Source organism: Cricetulus griseus, chromosome 2 (genome assembly GCF_003668045.3).
Source record: "Cricetulus griseus strain 17A/GY chromosome 2, alternate assembly CriGri-PICRH-1.0, whole genome shotgun sequence".
NCBI classification, from domain to species: Eukaryota; Metazoa; Chordata; class Mammalia; order Rodentia; family Cricetidae; genus Cricetulus; species Cricetulus griseus.
Window position 1 is genome coordinate 31,329,832 of NC_048595.1, and position 23,946 is coordinate 31,353,777.

Consider the following 23,946-nt stretch of genomic DNA (forward strand, 5'->3'; position numbering starts at 1 on the left):
GCCTCCTTTTCCTTCAAGGTGCTGGAGCATATCCCAGGGCCTTAAGCATTTTTTTAATTACTTCACTCCTCAGCTACATCCACAGCTCAGTCAAAATACAATTTATTAGGAGTTTCCAGTAAAAAAATGTCTTTTTTGAGCCGGGCACTGTAGTTTATGTCTATAATCCTAGGACCACAAAGGCTAAGCAAGAAAGATTTTACTGAGTTTAAGGACACATAATGAATACCAAAATAACCAGTTATAATAGCAAGACCCTGTCCAAAACTAAGAAGTAAAACAGTGAAATACACTACCCACCCATCCCTCAGGCAAACGGTCGGCTTCCATAGAATGCCTCTGTGCTTCAGCATCCTGAGTGCTAGGATTAGAGGCATGTTTCACCATACCTAGACCTACAATTTGTGTGTGTGTGTGTGTTTGCATGGGTACGAATGTGTTACAGTGGCAACTCCACCCCATTTTTGCTTTTCTGTTTTTTTCCAAGTGTGGGTTTTTCTGTAGCTTTGAGGCCTGTCCTGGAACTTGCTCTGTAGACCAGGCTGACCTCGAATTTACAGAGGTCTGCCTGTAGTGCTGGGATCAAAGGCGTGCGCCACCAACTGCCTGGCCACCCCCCCCCCCCCACCGCGCCCTTTTTTTTTGACACAGGGTGTCACTGTGTAGCTCTGGCAGGCCTGGGACTGGATTTGTAGATAAGGCTGTCTTGAATTCAGAGATCCTCTTGCTTCTGCCTCCTAGGTGTTGGTTTAAAGGTATGTACCACCATGCCTGACCCTAACCCAACTTGGAGCTTCTGATTCAGCCACCTGGCTGGGGTTTTCCTTTCCAGCCCTGTAATTATGGGCGGGCCAGTGTAATGCTCGAATGCTAACACCTATGCAAGCTTCTTACATGGGTGTTGGGGATCTAATTCAGGTCTTCATGGTCGTAGCAAGCACTTTACTGAGCCACCTCCCAAACCTACCTTTAATCTTTTATGCCAATTCTCAGGTTTGAAAATGTCATCACCCTTTTTGGCTCTGTTTTTTAAGTTGTATTTATCAGCGTCTGTGTGTGTGTGTGTGTGTGTGTGTGTGTGTGTGTGTGTGAGCACGCGGACAACTTTCAGGTATCTCCTTCCGGTCCATCTCGGGTTCTACAGATCGAATTCAGGTCGTCAGGTTTGCTGAGCCACCTCGCCGACCCCGGCCGACTTTTTAAAACTTGGAAAGCTGGCCAAGTCCTTCGTCCGTTCCCCCCGCCTCCCCCCCCCCACGACCATTCATTTCCTCTCATAAACGAAACACGGAAAACCACTTCCTAAAATCCAGAAGCACGCACTCCAAAGCTGAGATCTTCAGGGGTCGAGCGTCCTCGGAGGTCACCAGGAAACGCGTCCCGAGCCCCGGGAAGGGGGCGGGGTCGGAAACCTCTCCGATCTCACCATTCCGTTTTGCCGGGCAGTCGGCCCTTCTCAATTCTCGCGAGACTTCAGGCGGCTCAGCCGCTGCGCACAGCTGCGAGGTGTTAGGAGTCGAGGCGCGGAGAGAGGGGGAGGGGGGGGGGGGGGGGAGAGAGAGAGAGACGGTACAACGGCGTGGCCGCCATCTTGTTTGCGCCCCCGCTCCGCGCGCGCTCCGTTTCCCGTGACGCACGCTTCCCCCTCCCCTTCGCCGCGCCCGGGCCTCTGCATTGCCCGACGGCGCAGCAGCGCGGGGGCGGCTGCTTTCTTTGCTGGACTCGGGAGCCGAGGCCTGTGAGTATGCGGGAGCTCGGACGGGGAGGGTGGAGAGGGCGGCGGCGGCGGCGGCGTCTGCGGCCGGCAGTGGGGGCGGCGCTTCCCGCCCCTGGCGAAGCCCTCGCCCTGCCCTGCGGCCGCCGCTGCACTTGGGTCGGGCCGCCGCCGCCGCCGCCATGTTGTGCCTCCGCCGGGCCCGCCGCTGTCGCCGCGGCTGCGCTCGCGGGGTCCGTGCGCCTGGGCCCGCGGGCTTTCTCCCATTGGCGGAAGGCGACTGCGGGGGGGCTCGCTCGTGATTGGTCGGCGGCGGGGAGGCCGCGGACCTGGCACCTTATTGGTCACGCCGGCTCCGGCCTGGGGGGTGATGGAGGAATTGGCGGCTGTCGGGATGCTAGCTAGCGGCTGGGACTCAGGCGGCCGGGGCGACCCTCCCTCTAGGGCCCCCCGTGGCGAGGAGACTCCCGAGCGAAGCCGGAGGCCTTTACTAAGGGGAAAGACAGAGCGGTAGCCTGGTTTATTATGGCCTGCCAGAGGGGCGCTCCTAATTCCAGAGGCGCTCGGCCAACTACAAGATGGGGGCGTGCAAGCCCCTGGTTTGTAAACACCGGAACAGGAGTTACAGAACAAGGGTCTTCGAGATCAAGGGGTGCTAGACGTGGAGCGTGAATCAGCTTGGGAGTGACCCCGAATAGAAGTCTTGAGTGCCTGGTATGGGATTAGAGGGCCCGAGAACCCAAAACACACACTTTAGATTAAGGATTCTGCTGTAGAATTGAGGTTTTGAAACCCGGAGGATTTGGGTGGGGCCCCAGAGTACGTTCTGGGTCCTGGCGTGGGCTGTGAGAAACAGGTAAACAGAAAGAGGGATCCCACTGGATAGGCGTGTCACGTTTTAGGCTCTGGATGCCAAATTGAGCCTTGCATTAAGTAGGCTCTAGAAGGTATTTGCATCATTGGGAAGTTAAAGGGTTATAGGGTTTGGGATCATGCTAGTTTTGAGATGTTCCATATGAAATCTTCCTGCTCTTTGAAGAATACAGGATCAGGGCTTTGTGCTTGATAGACAAACACTCTACCAGTTGAGCTACACCCTCATCCCTGAAAGTATTCTCTTTTTGTCTTTAGTTTAGAGGTACTGAATCACATATGGTCTGCCAGTCAAACTCAGGAATAATAGAGCTAGCTACTTCTGTGTGCATTACATGTCACACAGAACAGTGCTATTCTCATTCTTTGAGGAAGTAGCTTAGTAATTTCCTGGAGGGGGGAGGGAGCAGCTCTGTCCCTGGTGCAGTGTTGTTGGAGTTATCGTGGTCAGGCGAAGCCCCAGGAATTTGATGTCACCAGTCTGTAAGACATGATGAGACTGAAAGCAAACCGAAACCACTAGGAGTTTACTTAAGTTCACAGCTAGTAAGTGACCTTGAGTCCAGATCCAGAAACAGGTCTGTAATTCTCAATTCCTACACTATTTATAGAGTTTTTCCTCTCTCCTCCTCTTCCTTTCCTCTTTTCGAGACAGAGTCTTATGTAGTCCAGGCTACCCTTGAACTCACTGTATAGCTGATTCCTTTCACTCCTGATTCTTGCGACTCTACCTCCTAACTGATGAGATTACCTAGAGAGTCCCACCATGCTTCTATCTTGGAGCTCTTATTTTTTTTTAATTTATTGTGTATATTGGCTGTGTGAGCCACAGCACACTATTTTATTTTTTTTTGGTTTTTTGAGACAGGGTTTCTCTGCGGCTTTGGAGGCTGTCCTGGAACTAGCTCTTGTACACTAGGCTGGTCTCGAACTCACAGAGATCCGCCTGCCTCTGCCTCCCGAGTGCTGGGATTAAAGGCCTGAGCCACCACCGCCTGGCTTGTTTTTATTTTTGATAGGGTCTCACTGTATACAACAGACTGGCCTAGAACTCAGAGCTCTACCTCCTCCTTCCTCCTGAATGCTGGGATTAAAGGTGGGTGCCACGCTGATCCGCCAGAGCCCTTATTTGTTTTGTCTTTTGTTTTTTTCAGGCAGGGTTTCTCTGTGTAGCCCTGGCAGTCCTGGAAATCAGATATCAGCCTGCTTCTGCCTCCCAAGTGCTGGGATTAAAGGCATGTGCCTCCCAAGTGCTGGGATTAAAGGCATGTGCCACCACCGCCTGGCTAGACCTTTATTTTTAAAGTCTATATTGCCTTGGTACCATATATACCTTGTTGTGGAAAAGAAAAATACATGCATTTTAGTTCAGAAAGTCAACTGCAGCTATATTTAGGCATGTTCTTTGTGTTGAGGTCCTAAAGAGTGAGAGAACCTTGTCAAGGTCACTTAGCTTTGCAGAGACAAGTTGTGTCTATCCTCAGTCACTGGATAGCTGACTTCATTCCATTGGACAGCATTGCCTCACCTGTGGAAGCAGTGACTTACTGGTAGAGGTGACCCTTTAAAGCAGGTTCTTTGGCTGGGGATGTAGCTCAGTTGTTGAGTATGAGCCTAGCATGTAGTAGCCCTGGACTTGATCGATAGCATCTAATAAACTGGACCTGGTGATACATAGTTGTAATCCCAGCACCCAGGAGGTAGAGAAGGAAGAAGGCTCAGAAGTTTGGGGCCAGACTCTGAGATATATGAGACTCTGCCTCTAAGTAAATAAATAAATAAATAAATAAATAAATAAATAAATAAAAATGAAATAAAAATAAATGCAGGTCTTCCTATGTAGCTCAAGCTAGCCTCTAATTTGGGATCCTCTTGTCCTAGCCTCCTGAATATTTAGTCTACAGGGTATATATTGGCTTTTTTCTTTAACCCCTTTGGTGGAGTGCCCAGAGTCACATGCCAGGAAAACATACAGCTCATTTTATTATTTCCCCTGCAGAGACTCACAGCACCCAGAATATTTTTAGTGGATTAACTGCAGGAGGAAATGGATTCCATCTTTGACCACAAAGTGCCTGTGGGAGGGGCTAGTATAGCAGCTGATTTTGAAGTTGGACCTAGGAAAGAAAGATTTGTGTCCCTGCAGTCTTTCTACTCTGTGCTTGGGTATAGTCTTGCCTGAGTTTTAGTTTTTTTTTTCTTTCTTTGTAAAGTAGTAATTACAAGAAATGAGGATAATGGCATATGAGAAGATAACATTGTGGGCCTTAATAAATGAGAGAACTCATTATTTTCTTTTTAGAGCGGCATAAAATGTGCCATTCTAACTGACATCCAGTTAGAGCTTTCCTGACAAGGAGGTCTTTGATAGTTCTCTCCTCCTTTGTGTGAAGCAGTGTTCCACATGGGGGAGCAACCTCAATCATTGGGCTGTTGTGGCTTAGAGGGTGATTTTCCATGGGCCAGTGTGAGGTCAGTCTTAAACTTCTACATGCTCAAAGTGGTTCCATAATTTGTTTCAGGGAAAAGTTGTCTTATGATAGCTTCTGTTAACTCCCAGTTGCAGCCAGGTAAAGATGGTGGTGGAATGAAAAGCTTTTCATGTTTGCTAGAAGTAATTATTAAAGTTAGAACAACCAGTATTATTCTGCCCAAAGATTTATAGTAATTATTATTATTATTATTATTATTATTATTATTATTATTATTATTATTATTATTATTTTAGTTTCTCTGATGTAGAGAATTTTAGTTGAAGTTGGATTTTGGTTTCTGTGTTTTGTAGTCACTGCCGGAACTTTTTTTTTTTTTTTTTTTTTTTTTGGTTAGTAGATGATAACGTTGTGTAAAAAATATTGTGCCTGCCTACAAAACCTTTTGTCAGGTTGCAAGATTTGTTTGCACCCTTCCACCTTTTGTGTTTCTCAGCAGTGATGTGTGGTCTTTGAGAGACATATGCAGTCATCTCCAGTATGGGCTTATGCTCCCAGTCTGCAAAGAGAACTTTCTAACGATAACCTTCAGATGGAGTTTAGAGAGATGAACTACACTTATACCTTTTCTGCTTTTGAAAGTTTCTAGAATAGCTTTAAATTAAAGGTTTAAAATTTCAATGTCTGAGGTATATAAAGGTGTCCTGGTTAAGCTATACTGTTCACTTAAAGTCAGAAGTATGTAAGATTCAGGGATTGCTCTGAGTGTAAACCATAAATGGTGAACTTGAACAGTGTTTCAATAAGAGGAGAAAAGAAATGCTCAGGAAATGATACTACCATATAGAGTATTTTTGGTTTTTCAAGACAGGATTTCTCAGTGTAACAGCTCTAGCTGTCCTGGAACACACACTGTAGACCAGGCTGGCCTCAAACTCACAGAACTCCACATGCCTCTGCCACTCCAGTGCTGACATTAAAGGTGATGTGTACCACCACTGCCTGGGTGTATATAATGTTTTGTATCATGCCACTGGCGTAAAGCTATGAGTTTCTAAAGATGTTCATGGTACCTAATTGCCCCAGTCCCTAGACTCAGAAGCTACCAGTTGTCTAGGTAGCTGTATGAAGTGAGTTTTTTTGCTCAGTGCTAAGAGTTTATATGATGGCCAGGTGGTGGTGATGCACGCCTTTAATCCCAGCACTCGGGAAGCAGAGGCAGGTGGATCTCAGTGAGTTCGAGACTAGCCTGGTCTACAACAGCTAGTTCCAGGACAGCCTCCCAAACTACAGAGAAACCCTGTCTTGAAAAAAAACAAAAAACAAAACAAAACAAAAAAAAAGTGAGGGCTAATGAGATATATACCATCTTCACAGTTGAATATCTTTGTCACTTCTCTTTTAAAAATTACTACTCTCCAGAGAGGGCTAAATACCGTAGAACTTATTCATTCTGGATTGAAAAGTTTAGGAAGCAGATTGTGCACATTAAACTCTTAACTATTTTAGAAAGCTATCCCAATAGAGTTGCCTGGAGTCTTTCCTTCTACAAAAATGTGTTAGTGAATAGTGACCAAATGAAGTATAGTTCCTTATTTTACAGTTATTAGTCAGTCCTTTGTACATGTGTTTTTGTGAAAACTAATAAAAGTTTTATGTTTTGACCATTGTGTAGTGGAGCTCAGGTGAGAGTTCTAAAGCAGTCTTTGAATTAAAAATGAATATTCTGTGCAGGATAGCTGGGCCTGTGTTAGGAAAGGACTTTTCTGAGAATGAGATATGTCTCAAAAGTGACAGATTCTTAGAGATTATTGTTTTAAATGTTATCCAACCTAATCAATAATAAATTATTATAATTAGTAGCAGCTCTTTTTTTTTTTTTTTCCTTTGAGCATTTAACAGGCACATTATTGTATTCTACTTGTGTCATTAACCACTGAGTTCTGGGCCAGCACAGTAATTCAGTGGGTAAAAGTGTTTGCCATGCAAGCTTAATGATTCTTAGGACCTAAGTTGGGACAGAGAGAACCTACGAAGTTGTCCTCTGACCACCACAGCCTGCAAGTGGAATAAAATAACATCACAACCACTGGGTCTTGCTGATTTAAAGAAAAAAAAAATCTTAATAGTTCCCTTTTCTCCCACCTTCCCCAACTCCCTCTCCTCTCTTTACTTTCTTCCCCTTTCTCATGCCCTCCACTCTCTCCCCACCCTTTTTTTTTTTTTAAACAGGCTTTCTCTCTTTAGTCCTGTCTGCCCTGGAACTCAATAGCACAGAGATCCTCCTGTCTACCAAATGCTGGCATCAAAGGTGTGCATCATCATGCCTGTCCCCTTCTCTCTTTTGAGGCAGGGTCTAGTACACTGTGTAACCCAGGCTGACCTCATCCTTCTGAGTGATGAGGTCACACATATACACCAGTATGCTTGGCTTTTCATTCATATTTTCCATTGATGGCTGCTGCCATACCAAAGTCTTTTATTCTTAAGATCTTAACCCCCCCCCAAGGAGGTCCTCTGATCAGCTTGACATTTAAGTAGGCCCATAGTGAGGTCGTCTGCTTATCCTCCTGTAGCACTGTGCATATGTCCTTGTAACTAACCTAACATCATGGTCCCTGGGTTAAATTTATTATAATAGACTTGAACCCCATTGAGGACAGATAGTGTGTCTAGTTTGGCATTCAGGGTTTAGCACTATACCTGTGCCTGTATTTCTTGAACAAACAAAATTATTCTAATCTTCCAACCTTGTAATACAGTAGACTGGCTGCAGTAGAGCTTTAAGGAACTAACTTGAGGCATCAGCTACATGAAGTCTAAATCTGTCTAGGTGCACAGTCTGGGCTTTTTTGTGTGCTACTCCACATGGCTGCTCTTTTTCTTTTCTTGTCTTTACATATCCTTGTCAAGGGTTGAGACAGCCTGTGACTAACAGCCCCATTCATAGTTTTCCAGGCAGCTTGTTCCCATGTTTGAACAACTGAGAGCTGAAGTAAGTTTCTCCAGAATACTTTTTCATCCATTGGTCTCAATTTGTGCTTTGGTTTATCCCTGCCTGCCCCTCTCCCCTTGTGTGTTTGGATTTCAGGAGAGTCTCACTATGTATCTCTGGCTAGCCTGGAACTTGATGTGTAGTTTAGGCTGGCCTTGAAGACTTTTTTTTTTAACTAAATAATTTAGAATTTATCATCTATCAAAGTTCCTTTTTTCCCCAATTCATTCATTGAGTAACCATTTCCCTCCCTCCCCTCTCTGCCTTCCTTCCTCTCCCTCCCTCCCTCCCTCCCTCCCTCCCTCCCTCCCTCCCTGCCTCCCTCCCTCCCTTCCTTCCTTCCTTCCTTTCTTCCTTCCTTCTTTCCTTCCTGTTCAATACAGGGCTTCTTTGTGTAGCCCAAGTAACCATTTTCTAAGCACCACTGCTGCATTCCTTTATTTTGAGGATTCATTGTTCTAACTGTTCCTGGGCTACCTTTGGGGCATATATTAAAAATTGTTACGGTGGTTGTTACTGTTTTGTAGTTAGGATTAAACCTAGAGCTGTGTGTGTGGGGGGGAGGAGGGGGGCAAGTGTTCTACCACTAATCAGCTCCTCTTACTTTTTTAGATGGTATCATCCTATCATCCTCCTGCCTTAGCCTGTAGCTGGGATTACAGGCTCACACCGTCAGGTGTAGCTATTTCTGTCTGCTTTTGAAAGTATGTTGACACTTAAAAATCAACAAAACAAACAAGCCTTGAGGTGGGTTGATTTGGGAAGTAGCTATTAGTTGTTCAGCACTAAGTCAGGGGGAAGATTTGTGTCAGAAGCTGTAATCCAGTGAAGGGCTTGCTTATAACTTTTTCTCCTTTCTTTCTTTCTTTCTTTCTTTCTTTCTTTCTTTCTTTCTTTCTTTCTTTCTTTCTTTCTTTTTCTTTTTTTTTTTTGAGATTTGAGTCTCTGTAGTCCTGACTGTCCTGGAACTCACTATGTGGCCTTGAACTGACAGGGATTTGCCTGCCTATACCTCTTAAGTGCTGGGATTAAAGGTGTTGCCACCATGCCCCACCAGATTTGAAATATGCATTGAAATACAATGTTTTGACATTAAAATAAGATGACTTTTGTGTCTCTAAAAAAATCTAGAGCTCGGCTGGCCATTGGTGGCACATGCCTTTAATTCCAGCACTCGGGCAGAGGCAGGCAGATCTCTGTGAGTTTGAAGCCAGCCTGGTCTACAGAGTTAGTACCAGGACAGGCTCCAAAGCAATACAGAGAAGAAACCCTGTCTTGAAAAACCAACCAACCAGACAAACAAACAAAAAAACTAGAGCTCACAGGGCAGTAGACCAGTGTTCCTACATGACCATTTTTGTTAGAGCTGATAGTATTTGCCTCTTTAGATTGGACATTCACTCTGCAGTATTCCCCAGTTTTCACTATCCCGTTTACTGACATTGGTTGAAGTCAAGATTGATTTGTATCTTTTCAGGGGGTAGGAGGGACTTGGGTTTTTTTTGAGACAGGAGCTTGTGTAGCTGTGGTTAGCCTGGTAGTTACCCTATGCAGCTAGGGTGTCCTTGAACTCTTGGAAATCCTGCTTCAGGGATTACTGGGATTACAAATATGCACCTGATTTATATATTTATGCTGAGCACCAGGAATATATGTAGAAAGCCATAGTTGCTGCTTTGAAGAATCTCTTCTGTGGTAATAAAGATGGTTTTAAAAATAAACTATAGTATGAATAAAACACTGTAATTAAATGTATGTTTAGATATCTGAGTCCTACCATATTACAGATTTGCTTAGTGCTCTCATTTATCTCAACTCTCCTGTGAGCTAATTCTGTTTTATGATTTTCAACATGAAGAAATAGTCTCAGGAATGCTTAAGTAACTTGGCTAAGATAAAACAGTTAATAAGGAGGCAGCTGCAATTCAGAAATGATTGTTTTGGCTAAGAGCATGAGTTCTCACCCTTCTGTGAGAGCACTGAAGCTTGAACTGTGTAACCCGAGTTACAGGTTTTCTCACTTAAGTGATGAGAGTGTGTTTTGGGATGAGTAGATGCAATTGTGTGGTGTAGAGGGCTGCCAAGATGCAGAGCCAGGGAAGAATGAAAGTTAGAGTCCCAGATATCCCATGAGGCACTTAGTATACAGTAGTGTCAGCTAGGGAAGAGAAAGTGAATGGGTCAGATTGCCAAATGGAAATCCATTCCCACTGTTGTTTGAATTCTACTGTGGTGACCACTGGTGAGAAATAGGAGTTGAAATGTTTTTCTTGTAAACTGCCAAGAACTAATAAACTATGCCCAAGGCCTTCACAGGGGCTTGATTGGTTTAATCTGGTACATCAAAAACAGGGTTGAAAGGCAGACTTTTAGAACAATAACCAGACCTCGGCTGTGACTGGTGGTGAAAGGCCTGGATTTCCGGCCTAAAAACCAGGGATTTTTAGTTCCAGCTGGGAGTCCTCTTACACAGTTCTTTACAGCTGAGGAATTGCTTGCTGCAGGAATACAGGGCACAGAAAAGAAATTACCACAAGTCTTGTTTTCTTTCTGCATGGTGTCCTCGTAAAAACAAGAAGATAGAATTAGATGGCATTCAGCACTTCATATTTTTTCCAATGCTTATTCAAGCACAGCATGATGAACTTTATATATATTAACTCATTTAGTCCCTAGAGTGTATACAAACTGTATTACAGATGAGCAAACTGGCTCAAGCTTAGTCTGTGTCATACAATTTAAAGCTAGGTTGTAGAGCCCACATCTATAGGTTGGTCTGTGCTTACCCCTGGTGACCTTCAGTACCCTAGAATGTTTCTGGAAACAACAATGAGCCTAGTAAAACTATAATCTCTCCTGAGATAACTCCGGTTGCATATTTAACAAGCAAAGCAAAAAATTCAGGGTCTTGTTATGTAGACCACACTGGAATTCTGAGTTCTTTTGCACCACCCTCCCTGCTGATTAGCTGGGATTAAAAGTATATGCTCATGCCTGTTTCAGAGTTTTGATATCTAGCAGGCATTTTCCCCTCCACCATATTTTCAGTAAGCTGAGGTGGAGCATTGTGGTGGACTCCTTTTGAAATGCAGCTACCTCTGCTACCAACTTCATACTTACCCCCAAATCTTATTTGGATTTGTTGGTGTTTTAAAATAAAATGCATAGCCTTGGTACTAATCTGTGCTTTTAAAATTATCATGAATACAAAGACAAGCACCTTTTACAAATCCCAAAGATTGTTCTATGGGCATAGCTTTGCTTTGATTATTGAGAAGGCTGAGTTTTTCTTTGATTAATTCTACCAGGTTTTATTCTTCTGTTACTAATGATCAGTAGAAACCTGGAGGTAGACGGTCACAACTTTCCAACCTTGTGCACATTGCTTCTCTGGTTACTGCCTTAGGTTACTGTAGCAATATCTTACAGACACCATCCGTGGCCAATCAGAAGCAGTGAAATTACCTTCAATTTTTTTTAAATGGAACTCTGTAGCCAATAGGAAATCCGTTGGGTGGGAAATGTAGCGACCCTCTCCTTTGGTTTTTAAGAACATTTCTAAATTTGCCCTCCCTGGTTTTTGAAGCGCATGAGATCATATGTGTCTGCTGTGTACGTTTCCTGGATATTTCTAATCCTTAAGTTCTTGGGTTTGAAGTGAAGAATCTGACCCCTGTTCTGCTTCTCAAGGTAACTTTAAAACAGGAAGTGTACAAAGGAGGTAACTGATGACGTGAACAGCCAATCATGGCTTTGTATTCTTAGCTGATAAACCGGCTCAGCCAATAGGACTGCTTTGGAGGCAAGGTTTGGTGTCAAATAGCAGGCTAGATTGAATGCCTTTGACTGTTAAAGTGGAAGGAGGCTGCAGGCTTCATTGGAGCCTCAGAGTTTTTCACTGAGGCAGGGGTCAGCTGAAAGACAAAGAAAAATGGCGAGTAGTTTGCTGGGGGGCGGGAGGACAGCTGTTCGGGTTTTCACTGGAGTGGACATTCCAGACTCAGGTTTCTGCATCTTCTGCTGCCTTTTGTCCTCCGATCTTTTTTTAGGGGGAGGGATAGGAGTGACTTAAATTCTCCCTGTCCGAGGAGATATAAATAACTCCATGTAAAATTAATGCAGTTCTCGGTAAGTTTAATTCTTTGTTTTGTGTTGAGATGATAGAAACTGTTAGCTTCAGAGAGTATAGACAAGTTGCACTGTTTCAGAAAATGGCCACTTTACATTCCATGCATACCTTCTTGGTGCACCTAGATTACCTTGCTCTGTTTAGATTTTGCATGCCCTTCAACTAGGATTTTCCCACTTTAATATCGACAAGACAGATGCAAAAAGGGCTAATCATTTTTCATGGGCATACAGAAGCAAAGCACTGTGTCTTTGCATTGGGTAAACTTAACTGTTTTCTAAATAATTTTCCTTTGTTCAAGTGCACTGGAGCTTTTCTCCAGAATAAGCTGAGTTGTTTTAAGAGTTTTTCTATCTCCATGCACTTTGTCGACACACATGTTTTTAGAGATAGAAGCCACATTAATGCTCTCTCAATTTGTTTGAAAATATGATTTGCAGCTGATGCAGGTTCTAATAGGGAAGGCCCACATGCCAGTCTGAAATTCTGCTGTAACTTTCTTGATCTACCTGTCTGCCTCCAGATTCTAATAAGAATCAATTAAGTAAGTCTTTGTTGTAAAATGCTCATGCTAGTTTAATGTGTTCATTAGTTTAGAGGCCAGTTAAAATTTGAAGTGACAAGCTTATCACATTTTTGTCAGCTGTTGATTTGGTTCTTTAAAATGACTCAAGCAAAAATGCCTTTCATTTTCAATATGAAATGTTTAAGGGGTTTGCCTGCAGTTTGTGATGAGAAAAGTTAGGAGTGTAGGTAGCCTTTTGCCCTTGATACTTACCCCCTTCTTTAAGGTTGTGAAGCTAATAGAGGTTGCTAATCAGTAACAAGTCAGTTCTTGTGAATAGTGGCATCATGAGTCCTATGTGCTAAGATCTGTGATATGCCTGATTTTTAAAAAGCAGTTCTTTGTTTTTCTCTTTATTTGTCAATACTGAATGAAGGTCATTGGAACATTCCTGCTGCAGATTGAGTGTAGAGCAGTAAGGTGGCAGCAGCTCTGGACAGGACAGGAGCAGATCTGGTTAGAGGAGAAGTTTGGAAGGTGTTGATCTGCCTTCCCTTGCTTCCTCTTGAGGAAAGGATTTACCTGAGAGGATCCATTGGGATTTAGGTTTAGACACTTGCAGCTGGAGTAGGATAACAGCCCAAGCTCCTGGATGCAGGCCTCTGTCGCTGCTCTGAAAAGTGACCTTGAAAAACTGCCGAGGAGTTGAAAGATTGAAGGACAAAGTTTGTTTATGCAGATTTGAACTGAAAAGCTCTTTTAAGATGAAGGACTGGACTTGTGGATGTTCTAGTCCAGTGGTTCCTAGGAATTTAACCGAGTTTAGATTCAGAGTTCCTAAGTAATAGGCCGACATCCATTCTGTCTTTCCCCTGCCATTTGTATCTCACCCTCTACCCCCAGGAAATTATTCTAAATCCTTCTGATAGGATACTTGAGTGAATTATCTAACAGGTTCAGAATTCATTGCATGCTTCTGTCACCCTTGTAATCTAGAGGGTTCTTAGGGAAGAGAATGGTATTCCAGGAGCTCAAGTAGTTGTATTTGTGAAACTCCTTTTGGAGGATTGGAATGCTGATAGTAAGAAAATGTTCAATTGAGGGGAATTTTAAGTCCTAAGAGAAAAGAATATGTGTTAAATATTATATTTTAAGTGATACTTAAGTGTATTTTGTATAGGCTGTTGGTGTATATTAGTTGTGTCAAGTGGTATGTTGGTTTAAAACACACACACACACACACACACACACACACACACACACACACACACACACACAGATAGGAGGTATTAGTGACCTTATTGACTCTGAGAGAAGCCTGGAGCAGAGGAATAAAAATGAAGGTGGAGAAAACAGAAGACCTAGGCAAAACTCTGTACACTTTAGAACTTTGTGGAGCTAGTTGCTTAGAAGATCTAGCCAAGTTTTTCATCTTTTTAGGTTACTCACTGCCTGGGAAAACACACAGGAATGCCTGTGTGAAGCCTGAAGCAGCTGAGGTGTTTCCTGTATGTTGAATGGCATTTATGGACCCTTCATTTGATACTTCATTGAATGGCACTTATACAATTCCCTCATTAAACACATTAGACTTAAACCTTTTCTAGACAAAGGAGGAAAACTTTTTATCCAGAAGGAGCAAAAGCCTTATGGGATTAACCATAGCTCAGACTGGAAGTGGCAGGTGGGAGAGGCCCAGGGAGGATTGGATAGAGTTAGTTTGTTCTCTCTAGTGACAGACAGTATTTTGAGGCAGTAGAATATAAACTATTTAAAGCTAAGAGTCCTGTGTTCAAATCCCTGTTTAGAGTCAGCTTATAAAAACATGGGACCTAAAGGCTATCGATGTCACTCAATGGGTAGGGTGCTTGTGTAGAATACAGGACACCCAGGATTTGATTTCTAGCACTTCATAAACCAGGCGTGGTGGCCCGTACCTGTAATCCCAATACTTGGGAGGGTGGAAGCAAGAGAATCCAGAAGTATAAGGTTATTCAAGACCAGCCAATGTCTCAGAAAAGAGACCTAGAAATAGCAATGTGGGGGGTGGGATTGTAAATGTGTGTGGATAGTGTATACAGGCTTGACCTGGAGTGATTTCCTTTATCATCCACTGTTTTTCTTTTGAGACAAGATTTCTCAGTTAACCTGGAGCTTGCATTGGCTAGACTGGGCAGTGAGTCCCCAGTATTCTTTTGTCTCTACCTCCCAGTTACGAGATTACAAGCAGACCTGTAACACCATGCCTGACATTTTAACATGGATCCCAGGTATCCAAACTCAGGTCTTTAGGCTTGTATGCACTTGCTCACTGAGCCATTTCTCCCATTTTTTTCCCCCTTTCTTAAAATTTTTATTACATTTTATTTATTGAGTGTGTGTGTGGGGTCATGATCATGGCTTGATGTACATTAGAGTTTAGAGGACAGTTTCAGCAGTGTGTTCTGTCCTTTCACCTTGTGGTACCTGTAGACTGAACTTAGGTTGAAAGGCCTGGAGGCAGGGTCTTTTATCTGCTGAACCCCCACCCCCCATTATTTTTACTTTGGGATAGAACCTTATGTAATCCAGGCAGGTCTGGGATTCTCTGTGTAGTCAAGGATGACCTTGAACTCCTGACCTTTCTCCACTTCCTGGATGCTGAGATTACTGGTGTACATCACTTGACCTCAGGGCTGAGGATGGAAACTAGAACCCTGTGTCTGAAAGGCAAATGTTCTACTTACCTAAATCCCCTGCAGAAGCTTATTCAGTGATGAGTCTTGAATGAGGTCCTGTATGTTGAACTTTTTCTGCACGTTATATATTACTGCATGAATATTGTCTGTTACTGATGAAGGCTAATTGAGGAACTTAAATGTTTATGGAGATAGACATCAAAAAATCAAAAAAATGTTGTTGTTGTTGTTGTGATTGATTTATGAAATAATGTTTGATTCCCTCACTTGCATATTCCTATTTGTGTTATCAGGATCGTAATTTTAATTTATTATTTTGAGCATACATGTATAAGTGTAGGCTTGCATATGAAATGGCACGTGGGGGGGTGAGTCAGAGGGTAACTTTCAAACATCAGTTCTCTACAGCTACCATGGGTTTCAGGGATCAAACTCAGGTCTTAATAAGTACCTGTTGACACATCTCATCAGCTGGAGCCTGTCTATATAATATATGCATTGAGATTATTGATTTCCCATGAAGGAATTTTAACCCCTTTGTTAAAAATTAAAGGTCTCAGTCAGAGGATTCAGGAGGCCATCATCGTCTGTTAAATAGGGAGTTCAAGGCTAACCTGAGCCACATGAGGCCAGCCTCAAAAAACAAAGCAAGCAAATTAAGGACCTCAGAATAGGATAAAGTGGTAATACTCCATTTTATTTTGTTTTTGAAATGTGTGTGAGCATATGTGTAAGCACACGTGCATCTGCAAGTTACTGCATACATGTGAAGATCAGAGGATGATCATGATACATGGATTTCAGGATCAAACTCAGGTCCTCAGGCTTGCCTGGCGAAAATTTTTTTACCCACTGAGCCATCTGGCCTTTTAAAAAAAAAATTGGAATGCTGCTTTTAAAAACATAATTAAACTTAGGAGCTTCTCAGAATAAAGACTGGGAGCCTGTTCTGATTGGATAGTGAGATGTGCATTCTATTTTAATGTGGGTAAGTTGTAATTATTGTTGATTGCTTAGCAGGGGCTACATTTTTTTTTAGTTTGTGTGCCAAATATTTATAAAGTACACTAGAGCCTTTTTGTTTGTTTGCTGTAAAGTCATATGATCTTTCTGTCTGCGATTATTATTTAGGAGCTTTAGAAGTAGTTACAGCTTCTAGAAGAGCAAGTAAATGTTGAAATGAGGACTTTAAAAAGAAAATAGGACCTGTTAGAATTTAAGCATGAACATAAATTTGACACAGTTGTCACTGTGTGAGGCTTCTGTAGCATAAGTGATAGAACCCCATGGAGGTGTCTTTCACACCTATTTTACATGTCTAGTGTTAGTTATTTTTAGGATTGTGCCCCCCTTTGATATTTTGTGATTTTTGATTTCCTGTCCTATTAAGTTACCTCCTCATGTGTGGTCAGTCAGCATTGATGTTGGCCTCTTTTTGTGTGTGTGTATTGAAAAACTTAATTCAGACAGTAAGATTTAACGTTAATTCAGCTAAGTATTATCCTAATTCCCTGGCAGTATATGCTTGAAAGCAGCAGCCTTGGTGACTGGGCTTTTTTGTTCCTAAAATACAATTAGGCCACCTTTTCAAGAAGCTGTATACCGGGGCTGGAGAGATGGCTCGGTGGTTAAGAACACTTGCTTCCCTACAGAGGCCTTGGAGCAGTCCCCAGCAACTACCTGGTAGCTCAAAACCATCTGTAACTCCATAATGGGCCTCTTCCGGCCTCTGCAGACACTTGCCATGCATGTGGTGCATATACATAAGTGCAGGCAAAATATTCATTCACATGAAATTAAATAAACCTAAAAAGGGGTAAAAACAAACTCAAGTTGTATACTTTTGTGGGGGCTTCAGGAATCTAAAATGCATTTCTATTCCATTTCTTCTTCTTTTTCTTCTTTTTTTTTCTTCTCTTTTCCTTTTTGCAGTACTAAGTATCAAACCCAGAGCCTTATAAGGCTAGGTTAGTCCTCTATTACTGAGCTACATTCCGTAGCCCCTATAAAGCATTCTTGAAGTGGATCATGGTTGTCTTTGTGAATCAAATTATTTTGCCCATACTTATCCCCAGAGTTTAAATAATGCTAAATTAGGCTGATGGAATAATTTAGGCAAGCGCTGTAGCACATCTGCAGCCCCCTGGAGTCATGGGATCTGTCTAGTTTTTTTCTTGGAACAATTGAGGCCAGAGAGAGTTGGGGCTCTATTAAGATCTCAGCTTTTTAAGGACAGGCCCATGTAAGATCAGAGCTTTTACTCCCACTCAATTCATTGCATTTTTTTATTTTATTCCTCTGGGTGATTTTATCTTTCATGTTTATTTTCCTTTTGGTATACCTGTACAGGACACAGAAAGAACAGAGAAGTAGGCCATGGAGGAGATTCGGTAGTCTACACATGGAGTCTGTTGGTTAGAATGTTTGCTGTGGCAGCAGACTTAGTGTCCCTTTTGGGATTGAAAATCCCTTGCCTCAGCCAGTTGCTTGTTCTGAAAACTGAGATTCAGCTAGGAAGCTAATGTTGCCCACCTGGCTGAGGTGTCTTAGAGAACAGTGTGACTTCTGTACATTACAAAGAAGTAAAACAAGGTGCGCAGCATAACACCTGCAAGCCAGCCCATGCTTTTTATTCTTATTTGTTATTAATATATTTCAAGGGCAAGCTGTTCTCACATATGTTTAGGCCTAGCTCATCAAATGAATCTTTAATATTATTTTAATGAAGTAAAGATTTTAACATTTGACTCCACTAAAGTAGGAACCCTTGTCTGTGTATGCCCAGAGTAATACTTCAACTATGCCAAATTCCTCCACCCCAGCAAAATGGTGTCATTGTGTGCTCATGGGTAGTTGTGAATTTGATTATTCTTTGTTAGGATGTTTCTTGACATTTTAAAAGTTTTTCTAATTATTCTCATATTTGAATAAAAATTAATTTATTGAAAGAGTGAGGGTTTGAATTGTATAACTTACACAATATTAAGTCCTGAAGTGTACTGTGATTGAAATTAGTGGTAGACACAACTGGATAGTATGTACTTCATGTCTTCATTATTCAGACTTTACTTTTGTTTTTAATCTATTCTCAGTATTAGGGCCAGATCTTTAGGGCTTAGTCAGTTTCTACTTGTATATTACTCTCATCTCCTGCTCTCTATTCAGTAATTGACCCAAAGTTTTTCTCTACTCAAAGTATTATAAGTTAATATAATTACAGCTCAGCGCCCTGTAGCATGAAAGGACAGCTGAAGGATAAATAGCAGATAAATTCCAGTATAAAAGAACTAAAGTGTCGTCCCCCCTTCCCCCCCCCCCCCGTAAGTAACTTTAAAGTTGCATATAACATAGTTTGTGACTTTGTGTTTCTTTGTTCAAAGGAAGAAAGATGGCATAAAGAACCACAGGCAGCTGCAGTGCTGATTTACTTGGTGATCTTTCTGTTGTTGAAAGTACTGTCATTTGGCTCCATTTCCATGGTGTTAATTACATAGGAAACTAAATGGAAGACTGCATGACTTGAAATACTCAGATAAAACTAGGTTTTCCTTTCTCTGTCAATGCTCTGTAATTCTTCCCTCTGAGGAGATCCTGAAGTTAGATGCTTTACACATTCTTTCTCACCAGTTCAAGTCTGCTTTTTTTTTTTTTGGTTTGCTTTTGTGAGGCAGGGTTTCTCTGCTATGTTGCCCTAGCTGTCCTGAAACTAGCACTGTAGACCAGGCTGGCCTCGAACTCACAGAGATCCACCTGTGCCACCACTACCCGGCATGTCTGCATATTTTTTTTGAGTATTTTTGTAGAAGTAAGATTTTACTCCTGATCTAACAGTCTGGTAGGGAAACATGATGCAAATCAAATATTACTGATGTGGAAAGTGCAAAGAATGTAGCTCAGTTGATAGAGTATCTACCTAGCATTCATAAAGCTCACTCAAAGTGGTTATCATGATTTTGTAATCCTAGCACGGGGTGGGAGTCGGGGAGGCAGATACTGGAGGGTCAGCAGTTCAAGGTCATTTTCAGCTATATGGAATGTTTGAAGCTAGCCTAGGCTTAAAGAAAATTTAGGAGAGGAGACCTCAGTTTAGGAAGGCAGGCAACTGAACTGGCCCTGTCAGACTTCAGGAGACAGGAACATGACTGAGGCATAGGGAACAGCAGGAACAAGATTATGATCCTCAGAGTTTCAGCCTTTGCACTGAGGAGAGCAATAAATAGGTCACTGTGCTCAGAGCATAAAGAGATGAGTAGATGAGTTAATGACAGGAAAAAGGATGGCTAGGAAAGTAGGGATCAGGGGTTGGAAAGGCCTTGACATTGAGATCAGTTTCTGCCTGACATTAGTGACTGTTGAAGATTCAGGGCAGTAGATTGTTGTGGCTTTATCAGACATATGCTTTCACTAAATTTGCTGTATATCTTATGTAAAATGAAGATGCTACTAGAAAATTTGTGTTTTTTTTTTCTTTTAAATGTAACTTGATCCTTCCTTTCTTGAACATAAGCTTTGTAGATGGCAGTGTCACGTGCCACATGTCACAATGTCAAATGGTTGGACATGTCTGACATCCTGGAGGCTTGTGAAGAAAGAATTGTTGGTGATGTAAATAGCTTACAGTTGCAGTGATAGCTACATGGGTATTAGCTACTGACATTGTAATCATTTTTATTATTGCATGGAGGTGATGGAAGCTCAAATAAAATGATGGCAGCATAAAGAAAGGCCAGGTAAGGACACTGATGTTGAACACTCATTATTTAGCACTTCATGGAACTTGAGGGATAGCCTGAATGACTAGAAGAATAGAAACTGAAGGGGGAATGGAGCAGGTTTGGAGAAAAATAAATTTTGAGTTTGGACATGGAGAGTTCCAGTTCTGTTCAGCTTAGCTTTCCAGTTGGAAATGTCCAGTAGCTCAGTTGATAGAGTATCTACCTAGCATTCATAAAGCTCATTCCAAGTGGTATCATGGTTTTGTAATCTTAGCACAGGGTGGGAGTGGGGGAAGGCAGATACTGGAGGGTCAGCAGTTCAAGGTCATTTTCAGCTATATGGAGTGTTCCCCCAATAGGTAGATTAGGGGAAGTATCAGAATTAGTATTATATTTGAATATCATCATAGTGCTCTTCCTTCCTTTCTGTGATAATACGAGGCCTTATGTCTGGTAGGCAAGTGTACTACCATAAAGCTATATCGCTAGGTAATAATAATTGGAATTTAAACTCATAGTAATTATAGCTGATCTGGGTGACAGATAAGAGAGGGAGAGAATGGTCAGAATTTACCAAGCTTCATATGAGAGATAGAAACAAAGTGTTCGACCCTTGGAGTATGGTGGCACATGCCTTTAATCTTTTGTTCAGGAGCCGAAGACAGTTAGATCTCTGCATTTGAGGCCAGCTTCGTATAGCTACTTAGTAGACCTTGTCTCCAAAAATAAACTAGCAACCTAGAGACCTAGAGAATGTCTGTAACTAGGTATCCATAACAAGGTAAACATGTAACTTGGCTATCATCTTCCTCAGAATGTTTTTAGTACCGTGTGCACTGTTTTTGGTTTTTCGAGACAGGGTTTCTCTGTGTAGCTTTGGAGCCTATCCTGGCACTCGCTCTGGAGACCAGGCTGGCCTCGAACTCACAGAGATCCGCCTGTCTCTGTCTCCCTAGTGCTGGGATTAAAGGCGTGCGCCACCAACGCCCAACCTGAGGGGAGTTTAACTCATAACTCATAGGTGTGTATGCATTAAGCTAGTATTGACATTCCTTTGTGTCTTGACCTACAAGAGATATACAGCTCTAGAACTCGGTAGTTTTCACTTTCTCTATAAAGATGTAGATATTTTCTTGAGGTTTTACTAGGTAGTTCTTGACGTGTGTGTACAGAAATGTCCATCTCTATCTGGGGTAAAGATTAGATTTCCTGAGTTGCACTGGATTTAGTGTTACCGATACTAATTTTGAGAAGTCTGAAGTGGGAAGCCAATGAAAAATACATGCGTAGGAATTTGACAGTGCTTGTTTAGCAAATAATTTACACCCCAAAAGGGTAGAGACCCACTGACTGACTGATAGGCTCTAGCAGAATTGTCATTGTAAACCTATAGTTTCTAGACTAAATGTGTCATAATTATCTTGAATCAAAAAGACAGTAAGAAACTTGTCACTAGAGAAATAATTGTAAATTTCCAGCTGTCTTACTTAGTTATCTTTATCCTGAACTCTTGTGAATTTTTTTTCCTTCCTGATAATTAACTGGACAGATGCCCATAGAGCTACTACTCTAAACAATAGCTAAACTTGTAACAGTGTGAAGTATTTATGGGAATCAGTACAGTTAAGTAGCGTTGTACTTTATTTGATACTTACTAATGTGGGTAGGACAGAAAAAGCTCTCCATGTTGAGGGTGAGGAAGCAGGGGCCAGAGCATTGAAAACAGTCTTATACGTGAGACTCAGGCCTCTGTTTCGCCTTTGCTGTGTTGACTCTCCTACCCAAAGACATGGGGTTGTGGTTTTTTTTGTTTGTGTTTTTGTTTTTGTTTTTTAATTAAAAAAATTTAAAGTGGGTATGGCTTATGTCCATATGCTACTACTTGGGAAGTTGATGCAGGAGGATTACCAGAATGTTAAGACCATTTTGTTTTATAGAGTGAGACCCTGTCTCACAATGGGGTAGGATGGGCACGGGGACTAGACAAAAGTTGGGTGGCTACACACGTCTTTAATTCCAGCACTGGGTGTCTCTGAGTTCAAGGCCAGCCTGCTCTACAGAGCGAGCTCCAGGACAGCCAGAGCTACACAGAGAAACCCTGTCTCGAAAAAAGAAAAGGAAAAAAATGTCAACTACACAAGAGGGACACAAAATTTCTCAAGAGTTCTCAGTCTTATGTAAATGATCACTTAAGTTGGTTTTAAAAGGAACAAATGCATAGATAGTAAAATTTAATTACTTTGAAAGGTTTTATTGAAAAAGGTGGCCTTAGCCACTTTCAGAAGAAATTATAAGTAGATACTTTGAGCAGTAATAAATATTTAGGGAATTGAATATTTAGGGAATTGGGTTCTGTGAATCCTAAGTTCATTATAGTCATATAAATAGATGCTTTCCAAAATAGACACTTGGTTAGATCAGTCAGGATTAGGATTTCAGTGGTATTTTCAGCCATCCAGGCACACAAGTATGTATTGAGTTCTTCACTTGAACTACAGAGATCAGTATTTTTAGATGAGTCATGATTGGACAGCCTGCTTTAGACATCCGAGGTGTGGTTTATAGTTCCTGCTTACCCTCAGTGAAGGAATTAGAACAAAGGGAATCTGTTCAGCTATAGATGTATCTGTAATGGAGGGCTGTCTGAGGCTGTTGTGTACTATACTAAAAGCTCATCAGGCCTCAAAAAGTGAACTGGGTCTATAAGGCCTTTCCATTGTCACTACTGGCTGGCAGCCTGGTAGTCTAGTCCCACTCTTTGAAGGATTCTGCTGCTTACCAAACTTGGAAACTTTAAACTTAAAATCATCAGTTTCCACCTTGAAAAGTGTGTAGCAGTCTGGTGACTTTGCATTTTATTTTATTTTGTTTTGGTTTTGGTTTGGTTTTTCGAGACAGGGTTTCTCTGTGGCTTTGGAGGCTGTCCTGGAACTAGCTCTTGTAGACCAGGCTGGTCTCAAACTCACAGAGATCCGCCTGCTTCTGCCTCCCGAGTGCTGGGATAAAAGGCGTGCGCCACCAACGCCCAGCGGGACTTTGCATTTTAGATCCCAGTTTTTCAGAATGATTAGGAACAGTAAAGGTAGAAACAAATAAAGGTAGATGTGTTCCGGCATGAGGGATCCCACAAGTTCTTATGTTTTATTTAATTACTAATTAAAGAAATGTATCTATTTTTGTCTGTATGTGTGTACATGTTCCTACAGAGGCCAGGAGAGGGCACCAGATCCCCTGGACTAGAGTTACAGGCAGTTGTGAGCTGCCTGATGTGGATGCTAAGACCTAAGTTTTGGTCCTCTGCAAGAGCAGCAGACACTCATAACCACTGATATTAACTCTTTCTTTCGCTGTTTTAAGACAACGTCTCACTGTGTAGCCTTCACTTGCCTGTAATTCTCTACTTAAACCAGTCTGGCCTTGAACTTACAGAAATCCACCTACCTCTGCATCCTGAGTGCTGGAATTAAAGGTCTATGCCACCATGCTAAGATTGAATAACTAGTTATAACAAAATAAGAGCACAAGACAAGCCAGACAAGAGGATGACTGCAGGTTTGAGGCCAGCTTGGGGGTAAATATAAAACAGCTAGGTATGGTAGCATTTGCCTGTAATCCCAGTGCCAGAAAGGGGGAGACAGGAGGATCCAAGCCTGCTAGCCAGCCACTCTAGATAAACCATGGCCTCCAGGTTCAGTGAGAAATGTTATCTCAGAAGATATGGTAGGGCTTGGAAAGATGCTTCAGCAATTATGAGTACTGACTATTCTTCTAGAGGACATGGGTTCAATTAATTTCCAGCACACACATGACAGCTCATTAGTGTCTATAATCCAGTTCCAGGAGATCCAGTACCCCTTTCTGGCTTCTGGGTACCAGCATGCAAGACATATGTGTTGGTAAAACAC

General features: G+C 42.2%; 1 protein-coding gene across 4 annotated transcripts in view; it reads left to right on the forward strand.

The window, feature by feature from the left end:
- Positions 1–1,608: 1,608 nt before the first annotated feature.
- The window catches only part of Nfyc (nuclear transcription factor Y subunit gamma), a 66,705-nt gene continuing 44,367 nt past the window's right edge, over positions 1,609–23,946 (forward strand). The window contains exon 1 of one of the 4 annotated variants that reach the window (XM_027399146.2): positions 1,609–1,738. The gene's annotated coding sequence lies outside the window, so the exon portion shown is untranslated. Of the gene's footprint in view, positions 1,739–2,157; positions 2,429–3,021; positions 3,166–11,923; positions 11,949–23,946 lie in introns of those variants that run through there. The other 3 variants (XM_027399149.2, XM_027399147.2, XM_035439654.1) reach the window with 3 other exon arrangements.